The sequence below is a fragment of the Ascaphus truei genome, chromosome 1 (assembly GCF_040206685.1).
Source record: "Ascaphus truei isolate aAscTru1 chromosome 1, aAscTru1.hap1, whole genome shotgun sequence".
NCBI lineage: Eukaryota > Metazoa > Chordata > Amphibia > Anura > Ascaphidae > Ascaphus > Ascaphus truei.
The window spans coordinates 234396228-234412964 of NC_134483.1; positions in this window are offsets into that span (position 1 = coordinate 234396228).

Here is a 16737-nt window from a genome sequence, read left to right on the forward strand (position 1 = left end):
ATAAAGATTTCTTCCAAGACAACATTGTGCCCGTGATAGTGCGATACATCACACAAGACTTTCCCAATGGTCATCGCTTTTACCAGGACAATGATCCCAAGCACACCGCGTCGACGGCGCATATTCTTGAGCGCGGCATCAACTGGGTGAAGACGCCAGCGGAGTAAGTGCAGTAGACCGTGTCCCATTTATGTTCCCCACTGTTTGTACTGTGTACTGTATCTCTTAAACTAATTGTCCTTTCTTTCCAAACACAGATCGCCAGACTTCAATCCGATCGAAATTGTCTGGCATCAGCTGAAGGACCACATCCGTAAAGTGGCGAAACCCTCCAAGAAGGACGAGTTGTATAAAGCCATAATGAGTTTTTGGAACGATGTACTCACCGAGGAACGATGCAATAAATATATAGACCATATTGCCACTGTGTTGCCCATTGTCATCGCGCGCAATGGACAAGCATCAGGAAAGTAGTACAGTGCTGTAGTATTGTACAGTAGGTACACTATGATACAGGTAAGTATGGCACAGATTTTAGCTTTCCCAATAGTCAGAGTTTACAGTAGTTCCAGTATACAGTACAGTAGACTAGTTTGACATACTACAGTAACTGCCTACTAACTGCTCCATTTTTTTCTTTCCAGAGAAAGCTGCACCAGCCACCTACTGTACAGTAGTTCTACCATAATACAGTACGCACATACAATCCTGTATATTTTCAATAATTTAGAAGCAGTGGCTGTTCTGAACAGAACAGTTACTGTAAGCAAACGGATGCACATCAGATTTACATTTCAAATTCGAGAGGGGATTTTTCCAAAGCAGACAGGCCTCCCTCTAAGGAAGGTGGATGATGGGATGATACAGTACTCTGGCTGGCCTCCTGCTGAATCTTGTTACCGTAGCCAGCCCAGGGCCAGATTAACAAAACAATGGCTTGGATTGGATTAGCCAGACGATTGATGCTTGGCCAGGGAGGGATTAAAAACTCTAAGGGAGGGGGTGGGTGGTGTAGCTGTAGGATTGTACTGTGTCAGTATTTCCAACGCCAGGTCACCCTAATAATTGCATGAATAAACCCCCAAAGACAAGGCCCAAATATACTAGTACAGTATACTGTACAGTACTGTAAAGTATGTATTATTGTGTGTTGATGTTTTGAATTGCTGTTAACTTGAAAAGTTTCACCATTGTATTGTACTGTATTTGTAAATAAAAGTATTTTGTGGCGACTTCAGCAATAAAAGAACTGGTTAATTTATCTCACATAAAGTACGTGAATACGACCGCAATCACCATTGTACAGTAAATGGGTGCATAGGATGGAACGACAGGTGCTAAAGGGGTATAAATATGATACTGTATTTATCAGTATTGATCAAAGAGAGTTGATCAGAAGGATTCCCCTTATAAAGTATACAGCACTCTATTGTCATTCATACAGTACAGTATACTGTAGTAAAAGGTAGACAACACATGGTCTTGCAGTACAGTATACTGTATTACTAAAAATCTGTCAGGTTGACCAGAATCACTGCGGATATCGGAAAATAATACAATTTTATTAATTCTATGTACTGTATATAAGGGGAATCCTTCTGATCAACTCTCTTTGATCAACACTGATAAATACAGTAATTTATCTCACACTCAGTACTACAAATTGCTTTTTGCTTGCAATAAACAAACAAACAGGGAAGCGCTATACTGTATGAGTTAGGATCAGGCCCAGCAGCCACTTTATGTTGAAAACCACATACAGTATGAAATGAGCATAAATTTGCATGAATAATTACACAAAAATATATAAAATAAATAGCACAAGTCTCTGACAGAGAGAAATTGTCCAGGTGGTGTGGATACAGGTTAATGCCCCTGTCTGATAGGACAGACTCGGGCAAGAATGGCCTGTGAGAGGTGAATATCCAGAATGGTAGCTGGGATGGAAAGCGCTACCAACTGTGCAGGTATTGAAGTGTGTAGAAATGGGAAGGTGCCGTAGGCATCAAATGTGGAAAGCGCTCACCCAGACTTCATACTGTACACTTTGCGCTTTTTGCTTGCAGACTGCAAAGCCGCAAGACCAGCAACATTGTAAAAAAAGAGCAAAAAAAGAGCAATGAGCGCGAAATTGGCGTGGGAACTTCTGTTCTAGGGCCCCTAGAAATAATATTCTTTATTTTATTTATAAACTCACATTTATATATAAAGTATATATTTATTTCTCTTCATGTATTTATTTAGATTTATTTATTAATTGTGGAGCTGCTGTGCGTGAGGGGCCATGGCCAGGATGGGGGGGGGGGTGGGGGTAAGGGTACAGTATGTGGGTAGGGGGTGAGGGTGGTTAGACCTCACAGTACATTATGCACATTGGGCCCCCCCCCTCCCCACATTTACATACTGTACACTGCACGACATCAATGCAGGGAGGGTTTACTGTACCAATGCAGGGAGGGTTTACCAATGCAGGTAAGGCTTTAGGCCTTTATAAAGTATCTCTCTCCCTTCATTGTAATCTGTTTAACACAAACATTAGGGGGGAAGGGGCTTTAGGCCTTTATATCTCTCTCCCTTCAGTGTAATCTGCTTAACAGAAACATTAGGGGGGAAGGGGCTTTAGGCCTTTATATCTCTCTCCCTTCATTGTAATCTGTTTAACACAAACATTAGGGGGGGAAGGGGCTTTAGGCCTTTATATCTCTGTCCCTTCAGTGTAATCTGCTTAACAGAAACATTAGGGGGGAGGGGGCTTTAAACAATGCTGTGTATAATGTATAAGGTTTTTTACAATTAGATAGATGTAATCCTTGGTATTGTAAGGGTTAGTTTGGTTTTAAATTGTCTTTTCTGGTTGGTACTTACAGTATATATTGATTTTGGTTTACTTGATTGGTTAAAATACTGTAGTTGACTTGTTTGGAAGTGTTTGTACAGTATTTACTGGTAGAGTAGCTTGCAATTATATTGTTAACATTCATTTGCAGAATGTACAGTACTGTATATGGTGCATAGATTTAATGCTATGCATCATTTACAGTATACAATGTACTGTAAATGCAATGTACTGTGTGGATTGTAATGTTATGTTTTATACTGTATGCTATTCATTAACTTCATTGCTCTACACATCTAGGGATTTCATTCCACCTTACCACCTTTCCTACACATGATTTGTGCTGTAGGCATTGGTTATATCACTGTATGCTAATGCAGATGTGTGATGCTTTGAGACTGTCATTTATACTTTGACAAGTCTACCTTTTGGTGTGTAGTGTGCATTATCCTTAGCGTTGTATACAGTAGGTGCCTTTGAACCCAGTAACCTATTGTGATTCACTTTGATTCTCCCTAGTGTTTTTTGAGTCACTATCCTTTTCATGTTTAGGGTTGACAGTGTGTGTTGTTCCCTAGTGCTGTTCATTAGTGTTTAAGGGTCCATGCCTCTTTTTTAAGTGGTTTTAAATCATGTACTGTTTATTCATCCCTTTTTGCACTGTGTCAAATAAATAAACAAATATATCAATTGCATACCTGAGTGCTCCCATACGGGTTACTTTTTTCTCTTTTCACTCACATACAGTATGTATGTATATATATATATATATATATATATATATATATATATATATATATATATATATATATATATATATATACTGTATATATATATATATATATATATATATATATATATATATATATATATATATATACAAATATAGCTGTATGATATATATATATATATACTGTATATATATATATATATATACACAGTGTATATATGTACAGTATACTGTATATATATATATATATACAGTGTATATACAGTATATATACAGAGTATATATTGTACAGTATATATTTATTTCTCTTCATGTCTTTATTTATTTATTTATTTAGATTTATTTATTAATTGTGGGGCTGCTGTGCGTGAATTTTTTTTATTGGGGGTGAGGGGGGTGTTTGGCCCTTGGTGTGAGTTTACGACTTGCAGCAGCAGCAGCACAATTAATAAATAAATCTAAATAAATAAATAAATGACAATAAATACATTTGAAATACATTTTTATTGATAGTGTACATGTGCAGGGGGTCTCCGGAGCTGAAGCGCACAGGTTTCAGGTCTGGGGACCCCGTGCCCCCCGAGATACAGGCCCCTTTAGGGGGTGCCGGTATCCCTCTGCTCTGCTTGGTTTACAGGCCGCGATCACGTGATCGGGACCTTTAAACGCAGAGCACTCAGCACTCAGAAACACAGGCCAGGCAGATTTAACACACACACACAATAGGGGGAGGTTTTTTTACATAGCTTGCAGGGAAGCTTAACGCACACACACAATAGGGGGATAGGGGGAGGGGGTTTTACATAGATTAGAGAGAAGGCAGGGAGTTTTAACACAGACGTGAAAAATATGTATTGAATGTATTAATTGTTTATTATGCCTTAACCCCTTCATTGCCTTAGCGGCTATCCGCTATGGTAATGACGCAGCATTTTCCGTATTTTTAATAATATGGATCAGGAGCAGGGGGGGGGGGGTTCCCTGAGCATTAATTTCTGGCTCAGGGAACCCCCTGCTCACTTTACAATATTATTAAAATAATGCTTCTTTACCATAGCGCATAGACGCTAAGGTAAAGAACGAGTGTTTATTTATACTGTATATTGTATGTGTTTTATTGATAGTGTACATGTGCAGAGGGTCTCCAGAGCAGAAGCGCACAGGTTTCAGGTCTGGGGACCCCGTGCCCCCCGAGATACAGGCCCCTTTAGGGGGTGCCGGTATCCCTCTGCTCTGCTTGGTTTACAGGCCGCGGTCACGTGATCGGGACCTTTAAACGCAGAGGGATACCGGCACCCCCTAAAGGGGCCTGTATCTCGGGGGGCACGGGGTCCCCAGACCTAAAACCAACGCGGTTCAGCTCCGGAGACCCCCTGCACATCTACACTATCAATAAAAATGTATTTCAAATGTATTTATTGTCATTTATTTATTTATATTTTGGCGGCTGCTGTGTGTATTTTTTTAATAATATTGATCAGGAGCAGGGGGGGGTTCCCTGAGCATTAATTTCTGGCTCAGGGAACCCCCTGCTCACTGTACAATATAATTAAATCTCTCTCTGCTGCAAACACATCTCGCCCCCAGTACAGTATGTGCAGTAATTTACTGAACATGTACTGTAGAATAAATGCATAGTTTTATTTATTCGGGTTTATTACACAGTATACTGTTCGGCTGGAAAACATCAGCATACTGTACTGTACAGCACAATATTATCCATCGAAATCCCCCCATTAGCCGTTTTCTTTTCTGAGGAAAAACAAAATGAAAAGTTTTAATGTACAGTAATGGTCAGCCCCCTAAAGAAGTACCCAGCCAGCCCCACCAAAATAATAGTACTCACCATACTGTATTACTGAATTTCCCATTCAGCTTGCGCCGGCGCCGGCCCACTTCCAGTCCAGCTTTCTCCATCACCCACGTCGATAGTTTGCAGAGGGACTAGCCCACCTGTAGTCAGCGGGAAATCGCTTAGGTACATGCAAGCTTCATCAAAACTGGCTGCGAAATCCATCTCAGGGTTGTCACCGATGGCGAGGGCATCATGATAAGCTGGTGCTGCTGCTGGTTCTGGTTCTGGTTCTGGCGCATTGCTTGGCAGGGACTGTCGCTTCTTATTTCGTTTTAACACGACCCTTCGCCTTTTGCCGCCTCCATTATCATAGATACGGGAAAAACCCGGTGCCACACACCAATACCCTCCAACAAATTGGGGCTCAATACGGTGAAAACAGGGGTCACTACATAACCTTTTCCTTATTGCGCGCTTCCACAAATGAGGAGTTGGCGAAAATCTGTAAAAGTCATAATTTTCGATAAAATACTGATAAATTTGAACAACTGTTGCCATCTTATCCTCTGTTGCATTAATAGCGGCCCATATCAAATAAGCATAACTTCTGTCAGGTTTTTGGAAAGCGGGCTCCACTTGAACACTCATGTCTCTGTAGAATAGTGTAAGCGAAAATGATCTTTGGGGGTGAGGGGGGTGTTTGGCCCTTGGTGTGAGTTTACGACTTGCAGCAGCAGCAGCACAATTAATAAATAAATCTAAATAAATAAATAAATGACAATAAATACATTTGAAATACATTTTTATTGATAGTGTACATGTGCAGGGGGTCTCCGGAGCTGAAGCGCACAGGTTTCAGGTCTGGGGACCCCGTGCCCCCCGAGATACAGGCCCCTTTAGGGGGTGCCGGTATCCCTCTGCTCTGCTTGGTTTACAGGCCGCGATCACGTGATCGGGACCTTTAAACGCAGAGCACTCAGCACTCAGAAACACAGGCCAGGCAGATTTAACACACACACACAATAGGGGGAGGTTTTTTTACATAGCTTGCAGGGAAGCTTAACGCACACACACAATAGGGGGATAGGGGGAGGGGGTTTTACATAGATTAGAGAGAAGGCAGGGAGTTTTAACACAGACGTGAAAAATATGTATTGAATGTATTAATTGTTTATTATGCCTTAACCCCTTCATTGCCTTAGCGGCTATCCGCTATGGTAATGACGCAGCATTTTCCGTATTTTTAATAATATTGATCAGGAGCAGGGGGGGGGGGGTTCCCTGAGCATTAATTTCTGGCTCAGGGAACCCCCTGCTCACTTTACAATATTATTAAAATAATGCTTCTTTACCATAGCGCATAGACGCTAAGGTAAAGAACGAGTGTTTATTTATACTGTATATTGTATGTGTTTTATTGATAGTGTACATGTGCAGAGGGTCTCCAGAGCAGAAGCGCACAGGTTTCAGGTCTGGGGACCCCGTGCCCCCCGAGATACAGGCCCCTTTAGGGGGTGCCGGTATCCCTCTGCTCTGCTTGGTTTACAGGCCGCGGTCACGTGATCGGGACCTTTAAACGCAGAGGGATACCGGCACCCCCTAAAGGGGCCTGTATCTCGGGGGGCACGGGGTCCCCAGACCTAAAACCAACGCGGTTCAGCTCCGGAGACCCCCTGCACATCTACACTATCAATAAAAATGTATTTCAAATGTATTTATTGTCATTTATTTATTTATATTTTGGCGGCTGCTGTGTGTATTTTTTTAATAATATTGATCAGGAGCAGGGTGGGGTTCCCTGAGCATTAATTTCTGGCTCAGGGAACCCCCTGCTCACTGTACAATATAATTAAATCTCTCTCTGCTGCAAACACATCTCGCCCCCAGTACAGTATGTGCAGTAATTTACTGAACATGTACTGTAGAATAAATGCATAGTTTTATTTATTCGGGTTTATTACACAGTATACTGTTCGGCTGGAAAACATCAGCATACTGTACTGTACAGCACAATATTATCCATCGAAATCCCCCCATTAGCCGTTTTCTTTTCTGAGGAAAAACAAAATGAAAAGTTTTAATGTACAGTAATGGTCAGCCCCCTAAAGAAGTACCCAGCCAGCCCCACCAAAATAATAGTACTCACCATACTGTATTACTGAATTTCCCATTCAGCTTGCGCCGGCGCCGGCCCACTTCCAGTCCAGCTTTCTCCATCACCCACGTCGATAGTTTGCAGAGGGACTAGCCCACCTGTAGTCAGCGGGAAATCGCTTAGGTACATGCAAGCTTCATCAAAACTGGCTGCGAAATCCATCTCAGGGTTGTCACCGATGGCGAGGGCATCATGATAAGCTGGTGCTGCTGCTGGTTCTGGTTCTGGTTCTGGCGCATTGCTTGGCAGGGACTGTCGCTTCTTATTTCGTTTTAACACGACCCTTCGCCTTTTGCCGCCTCCATTATCATAGATACGGGAAAAACCCGGTGCCACACACCAATACCCTCCAACAAATTGGGGCTCAATACGGTGAAAACAGGGGTCACTACATAACCTTTTCCTTATTGCGCGCTTCCACAAATGAGGAGTTGGCGAAAATCTGTAAAAGTCATAATTTTCGATAAAATACTGATAAATTTGAACAACTGTTGCCATCTTATCCTCTGTTGCATTAATAGCGGCCCATATCAAATAAGCATAACTTCTGTCAGGTTTTTGGAAAGCGGGCTCCACTTGAACACTCATGTCTCTGTAGAATAGTGTAAGCGAAAATGATCTTTGTCTTTATTTAATACAGTACTGTATGTAAAGCCTTAAATTAATACATTTTTTGCAACTCTTCCTTCAGTCTCAAGGACAAGTTACAATACTGTAGCATACTGTACTGGGATAAAGTATCTTTTTTGGTATAGTAAACGAAACAACTTGCAAAGTCCACACATTACTTAAGTCATGAGTTTATGCCATCTGGTGGACAAACGAAACATTGCCGCCTAGTAAATTCTTCTGGTTATCATGAGTTTATGCCATCTGGTGGACAAACGAAACATTGCCGCCTAGTAAATTCTTCTGGTTATCATTTAACAGATCAGATCCCCCGTCAGCCAGGCATGAACCGTGGCTGGGAAGGCAAACGCAACGCAGCATGCAAGAGGTGAGCAGCGGCGGATTCCAAGTATCTGCCAGGTACAAATCGGGCATTTGCTCGAATAAAGTGTGTCGGTGCAGTATATATATTCTTAATAGATTTAAGTTCTTTGGCATATCTACATGTGTTGCAGTTCCCACACCTGAAAAATCCCTTTGGTGTTGTGGGGGTGGGTTTCTTAGCAGAGCAGAACAAACTAGGTGATATATGATTCCCAATGGTCTTGGCCTTTTTAAAGACTATTTTGGGGTTAGATTTAACTAGACTCTCTAGGTCTCTATCCAATTTTAGGATAGACCAATGTTTTTGTAAGATACACCTAATCTGTTCTGCCTGCTTAGAATAGGTGGTTATGAAGAGTGGTACCTGAGGGGTTGTATCTCCCTTAATGTTAATTTCTCCTCTTTTCTTTCTAGTATTTTTTCTATTTTTGTTTAGGAGCTCTGCTCTATCCATTTTGAGTGCGTTCTCAAACGCAATCTCAGGTCCTTCTCTCCATAACCCCGACTCAGAAATCTTTTTTTGAGTTCCTCAGCCTGAAGGAGGAAAGATTGTTCCGTAGAGCAAATCCTCCTTAGTCTGAGGAACTGTCCCTTTGGAATACCCCGAATTAGGGATCTTGGGTGAGCACTGTTGGACCTGAGCAGCGAATTTCTAGAATTTGTTTTTCTAAATACATTTGTCTGTATACTCAGATCCGTGTCTATGTATAGGTGTAGATCAAGATAGTCGATCTTAGTTTCATGATAGTTATGAGAAAATTTCAAATTATAAGTATTTGCTTCCAGATATTCAAAAAAAGAGTGTAGAGTGTCAATATCACCTTTCCAAATTAATATTAAATCATCTATAAATCTACGGTAAAACATAATATTGTGCCTAAAAGGATTCTTATCACCAAAAGATTTCCAGGCTTGCTAGTGGCCGCCCCTCGGCGTGCCGCGCGTCATAGACGCGCGGTCACGCGTCTTCGGGAGCGTGCGCCCCCTGCACGCGCGTCCAGGGGCTCCCCGAGGGAGCCCTGGTGTCCCGCGATCGCGGGACAGCGGCAGGGGGTTCCGGGGGACCCGGCAGACCCGGCAGCGGTAGGGAGAGCGCCCCGATCGGAGGGCGCTCTTCCGCTGCTTCGTCGCGCGCCCGTCACTCTAGGGCGCGCGCCAGGCTACTGCTGTGGCCAAGAACGGGCAAATGCTCGAATAAACTTGGCCGCAGCAGTAGTTAAATCTAACCCCAAAATAGTCTTTAAAAAGGCCAAGACCATTGGGAATCATATATCACCTAGTTTGTTCTGCTCTGCTAAGAAACCCACCCCCACAACACCAAAGGGATTTTTCAGGTGTGGGAACTGCAACACATGTAGATATGCCAAAGAACTTAAATCTATTAAGAATATATATACCAATCAGATTTATCGCATTGAGAAATTTCTTACATGTAACACCAACTTTGTGATATATCTACTCAACTGTCCCTGTGGGAGTAATTATGTGGGCCGAACAATAAGACCGCTAAAAGTCTGAATTAATGAACATATCAGGAGTATTAAGAAACGTGATGACAGATACCCGGTCGCACGCCACTTTAATCACTGCCCTCTGGGAACATTAAGATCTTTTACATATAGTGCTCTTGAGCACATTCAGACTCATGTCAGGGGAGGCAATAGAGAAGCTTTGCTTAATCGTAGAGAGATGTTCTGGATTTATGCCCTTGGGACAATAGCACCCAGGGGCATGAACCAGGACTGGGAACTAAAACACTTTCTTACTTGATTTGTTTATGTTCTATGTCTCATATGGATTATATCTACTACAATGATTTATTATAATGATTTGTTTTCTTCATGCACATTATATTTTTATTTCCCTTTTTTCACGTTTTTCACTTGTTTTCCAGTCCCCCCTTTTCCCCTCCCCCCTCCCCCCATCCCCCTCCCCTTCCTCCCGTTTTATCTATTTTCCCATCTTCTCCTGTTGCCTTCTCTCTGCATTTGTGTATTCATTCCCTATGGATCCAGCATTTATCTATTGCTCTGCACAAAAACAGGAACATACTGTTCATCACTAAATATTATCATGAATAATTCTTTGCCCTGTATATTGATTATAAATAAATTAGGGGCTAGAAGTAATTATATTTTTCTGATATAACAAGACACTGTCTACCAATAATAAGCCTTAGGCTATTCTATATCCTGAGTCTATCCAAATGAGGAAACTGATTGTGTTTTCATTGATCTTTATTTTTATATTTCTGTTGTCACTCACAATTGTATGTCATACCCTTTGTTATTTCTCCCACTCCCGCGGCTGAACGGGTAACCCTGACTACCAAAGACGCATCTCCAAATCAGTATTCTGATTGGAGACTAATTCTGACCAATCAGAAGGCTAGCTGGTATTTACAGCTACCAGAGATGCCTTTCCGATTCAGCTCCCAGTTGGAGGTCTATCCTGACTAATGAGAGAGCTAATAGCATTCGCGCGAAAACCGCACGGCATCTCTGGGAAAAGTGGGCGGGGTTTCCCCTTCATAACTGCGAGTAGTGGAGACGCGATTTCACTCTTTGAAAAAGGGCTGCATAGCCTGAAACGCGTTAGAGTTTTTGCTGTCTCCCCCCTGCACCATGTTTCAATAAAGAAGAATTTTAACCCTTTCATTGCTGGTGTTGACCCCATCCTTCAGCTGTGCTCCGCTGCTATCCTTGCATAATATTCATTATACTTACCTATTCAGCGTGATGCACGCACAAAATGGATCAAGGTTTCAAAAAGAGTTCTGATTCTCCCCACTCATGAATTCAGGGGGAGTTGCTGACCAGTAACAGTGCCGCAGGTAAGAGAGATTTTTTCTAGTCTGGTGAGGTGCTTTTCTAGCATTATAAATGTGTCCTCACTAAAGACAGATTACTCTTTTATACCACTCCCTGCTTTATGATGCACTGGGTCCAATACTCTTTATTACTCAATTAACCTTGTCCTAACCTGTTTATCTACATTTTTGAGCAACCATTGTCATTGTACCCCATTTTGCTGAAGCACTGTTTATAAGGAACCTTTCCTTTACCTTTTACTGTCCTACAAATAACGCTTCTCTATACAGACAATAATAATAATCCATTTAATAATCCTAACTGATCTTACAATATAAAACATAACATTCCAATCCACACAGTACATTGCATTTACATTGTATAAATGATGCATAAAATCTATGCACCATATACATTCTGCAAATGAATGTTAACAATATAATTGCAAGCTACTGTACCAGTAAATACAAACACTTTCAAACAAGTCAACTATTTTAACCAATCAAGTAAACAAAAATCAATATATACTGTAAGTACCAACCAGAAAACACAATTTAAAACCAAAGCTAACCCTTACAATACCAAGGATTACATCTATCTAATTCTAAAATACCTTATACATTATACACAGCATTGCAATAAACAACATACATGATGAACAATACAGTACATCCCCTGTATCTCCCTGCCTTCAGTGTAATCTGTTTAAAGCCCCCTCCCCCCTAATGTTTCTGTTAAACAGATTACACTGAAGGCAGAGAGATGTAAAGCCCCCTCCCCTTTAATGTTTCTGTTAAACAGATTACACTGAAGGCAGAGAGCTTTAACAGAAACATACATTAGGGGGGAGGGGTCTTTAAACAGATTACACTGAAGGCAGAGAGATGTTTCTGTTACAGTAAATCTCCCTCCCTGCATTGCTGTCAGTGCAGTGTATGTAAATGTGGGGAGGGGGGGGGGGACCCAATGTGCATACTGTGAGGTCTAACCACCCTCACCCCCTACCCACATACCGTTACCCCCACCCATCCTGGCCATGGCCCCTCCGCTTCTGCAAAACAGAGACAAAAATTAAAACATCCAAAGTAATGTCCCCTAACCCCTTAATCACCATAGCGGTTATTAACCGCTACAGTCATGAAGGGGTTAACCCACCCTCACCCACCACTCGGGATGCCTACATACCCTCCCACACTAACCTCCCCCCGTGAGGCCTAACCACCCAGTCAGTACCCACAAGGGAGGCCTACCCACATACCGTTGGGGAAACACCCCACCCCCAGTACCCACAATAAAAACAGTACAATGTCCCACAATAAACAGCATTATATTTATTAAATACATTACCCACCCCCTGTGCCCCCCCCATAAATACAAGATTTATCCTTTTACATACAGGGTTCATAACGCAGCCCCACGCTAGTCCCCGGTGGGCTGGCAGGGCACCTGGACAGACCTACAGTTTACCATCAGCCCTTTTTACACAGGTTCTGGAGGCCTGCTGGTGGATCCTGCCAGCACCATGGCACCCAGGTGGTCTCCTTGGGTCACCGTGGGCCACAATTTGGTCCCCACAGTAGGCCCAAGGATGTCTGGGAGCCCCGGGTCAAACCCACAGGTGTCTGCGGGGCCTCGGGTGGTTCCCTCGGGGGTATGGGGAACGCACGTGTGCTCACTACGGGTCCTCGGTGCCCCCACAGAAGTGGGACCACACATCATCATCCCCGCACCTACGGGTCAGCGGTGCCCCCACAGAAGTGGGACCACACATCGTCATCCCCGCAGACTACGGGTCCGCGGTGCCCCCACAGAAGTGGGACCACACATCATCATCCCCGCATGTGTCACCCGTGGAACCACCAGCCTGATACCCTTTAGGATACCCGAGAATACCCGGAGGTGGTCTCCATAGGCCCCACGCAGAACCACGGAATCAAACCCTGAATGTAAAAAAAATAAACCTGGCCTATACATTCAATACATACACCCTCCCCCCCCAACACCTACAGTACAATAATGTGCAAAATAACTATTATCCAGATATGGATAATAGATTAATTGCCCATTATTAAAAACATTAACTAGCATATACAAATAAATAAAGTACTACTGACCTCATCAATACGAAGTGTCCGTTGCCAGCAAAATCCTTGTCTTGTCCACAACATACATAGCAAATACAAAGCCAATACATTGCAATTACATTCAGATATCAATTAACCCCTTAAACACCTTATCAGATAATAACCGCAAAGGTAATTAAGGGGTTAAGCCACACAGGACCGATACCCACCCTTCACCCATGAATTTGTACTGTGGCTTCATCATGCAACTATATATATATACTGTATATATATACAGAGAGACAGAGAGAAAGAGAGAGAGAGAGAGAGAGAGAGATACAATATATACATATATACACACACGTTATATACACACCCATGATAAACCAATATACAGTACAAATAAATTTAGAAGGGTTATCAAAAGCATACTGCCCTACAACCAAACACTTCTCCATACAGACACTACATTAAAATCAATTTCCTTTAAAAATCCTGACTGATCTCACAATCTACTGTATATAATCACAAACCAATGAAAAACCTCACATTCCAATATATATGATGCATAAAATCTATGCACCATATACATTCTGCAAATGAATAAACCAAGTAAACAAAAATCAAAAGCCAATACATTGCAATTACATTCAGATATCAATTAACTCCTTAAACACCTTATCAGATAATAACCGCAACGGTGATAAAGGGGTTAAGCCACACAGGCCCGATACCCACCCTCACCCATGAATTTGTACTGTGGCTTCATCATGCAACTATATATATATATATACTGTATATATATACAGAGAGACAGAGAGAAAGAGAGAGAGAGAGAGATATATACAGTATATATATATATATATATATATACTGTATATATCTCTCTCTCTCTCTCTTTCTCTCTGTCTCTCTGTATATATATACAGTATATATATATATATAGTTGCATGATGAAGCCACAGTACAAATTCATGGGTGAGGGTGGGTATCGGGCCTGTGTGGCTTAACCCCTTTATCACCGTTGCGGTTATTATCTGATAAGGTGTTTAAGGAGTTAATTGATATCTGAATGTAATTGCAATGTATTGGCTTTTGATTTTTGTTTACTTGGTACACACGTTATATACACACCCATGATAAACCAATATACAGTACAAATAAATGTAGAAGGGTTATCAAAAGCACTGTCCTACAACCAAACACTTCTCCATACATACACACTAAATTAAAATCAATTTCCTTTAATATTCATAACTGATCTCTCAATCTAAATCATCACTAAACCTCTGAAAAGCCATTTAAACAACTTACATTCCAATATAAATGATGCCTAAATATCTATGCACCATATACAGTACCGACAAAGTTTATTGCAGCAAAAACCGCCAGGCAGGATGCGTGGCGGCAGCGTGGAGTAGCGTTGACAAGCGGCCCGTTCGCGTGACGTCGGTGACGTCACAGTCACGTGAGCGCCCGGCTGCCCCGGCTTCCCCGGCTTCCCCGGCTTCCCCGACTCCCCTGAAGGTTTGAAGTGAGGTAAGCGGGGGAGCGGGGAAGCAGAGGGGCACAGCAGGCACAGCTAGGGGGTCGGGAAGGTATGTAAATTGCGCGCGGATTGGAGGGGGGGGGGAACGGAGGGGACGCGGCTGGATGCGGCTGATGTGCTGACTTTCCTCAGCACCAGCCGGAGTAAATCCCGGTGAACCGGCGGCATTTGCTGCAATAAACTTTGTCGGTGCTGTACATTCTGCAAATTAATCAACCAAGTAAACAAAAATCAATTAGCAATCATTATTTACATCCCTAAACAATTCACACTAGATTCCGAACAATAAAACCATTAACAAATTCACGCCTAGAGCAGAACAATTAAGCCTTTGAAAAAATATAAGTACCGACAAAAATACAACCTTTACAAACCAAGCCTATCCCTGACCTTCCTCAAACACACAATACAATACCAAGGAATACATCTATCTAATTTTAAAATACTTTAAACGCACAATAAAGCATAGCAGCATACACAAAATAATTTAAAACACATCTAATCCAGCTTTTAAAACATCATCATTTCTTACCCTGTACTGTACTGTATGTATATATCTCTCTAGACATATATACATACATACATACAGTGGCAAGAAATGATATACCACAAAAAAAAAAATACACATGTTAAAAAACCTTTTGAAAAAATTAACAAGTTAAATAAAATACATTTCTTTACTGTAGTTCACTTACCATTACTTGCCCCCACTGACTCCCGTTGCGCAGCTTACTCATATATATATATATAAAAAAATATACAGCTATATTTGCATATATATATATATCATCAGCAGTACAACTGAATGCGGGACAAAACCATGCCAGGACCAAAGATGCAAAACCTGCGCAATGCTCTACACAGCGGACACAATACAAATACCACACAAGAATCGGGAATACAAAATCAGAGGAGGGTTCACCTGTTCCTCCAGCAATGTCGTGTACCTCATCATGTGCATGAAATACCCAGGGGGCTGCTACTACATAGATGAGACAGGACAGGGGCTAAACAAGAGAATGAACCTGCATCGCCACAGCATCACACGCGGAACAAGAGACAGTCCTGTTGGCGAACATTTCTCTGACTCTGGCCATTAGATGAACGATCTGAGGGTTGCCATACTCAAAGGTAATCTTAAAACCCCGAAAGAGAGACGGTTGCATGAATACAAATTTATGCAACTGTTCGGGACACTTAGCAGTGGCCTAAACAGAGATCGAAATTTTATGAGTCATTACTGACACTAGCGAACTCTCTTCCCATGAGCGCTAAAGGCCATGTCTGTACATACTGTGCTATATGTATGCACACGCAGCTGTCTCTCACACATACTAATACTCCTTATTTTTCCATCCATATACACCAATAGGGACCACATAGTATCCACACACACTTTTAGTTGTGCTACAAACTCTCACATTTCCACACCCACACCATTTATATCCCTCTTACTCCACACACACTTTGTGTAGAGCACTGTTTATACTGTGGGCTCTCCATTCATTTTTATTCACACTGATACACATACACACTCTTTCTTCACTTGCTTTCAGTTACCCTTTGACACCTCTAGCCATAAAACACATCCACACCGGGGGAAGGACAAGCACAGATAACATTCCAAGAGACACTGTTTTTAAGTTATCCTTGCTTCATTCATTGTAACATCGCTGGAAGAAGAGATCAGTGTATCTCGAAAGCTCGCACAAATAAAAGCATTTCGTTAGCAACAGAACGGTATCATCTATTTATTTTTTGATTTTATATATATATATATATATATATATATATATATATATATAT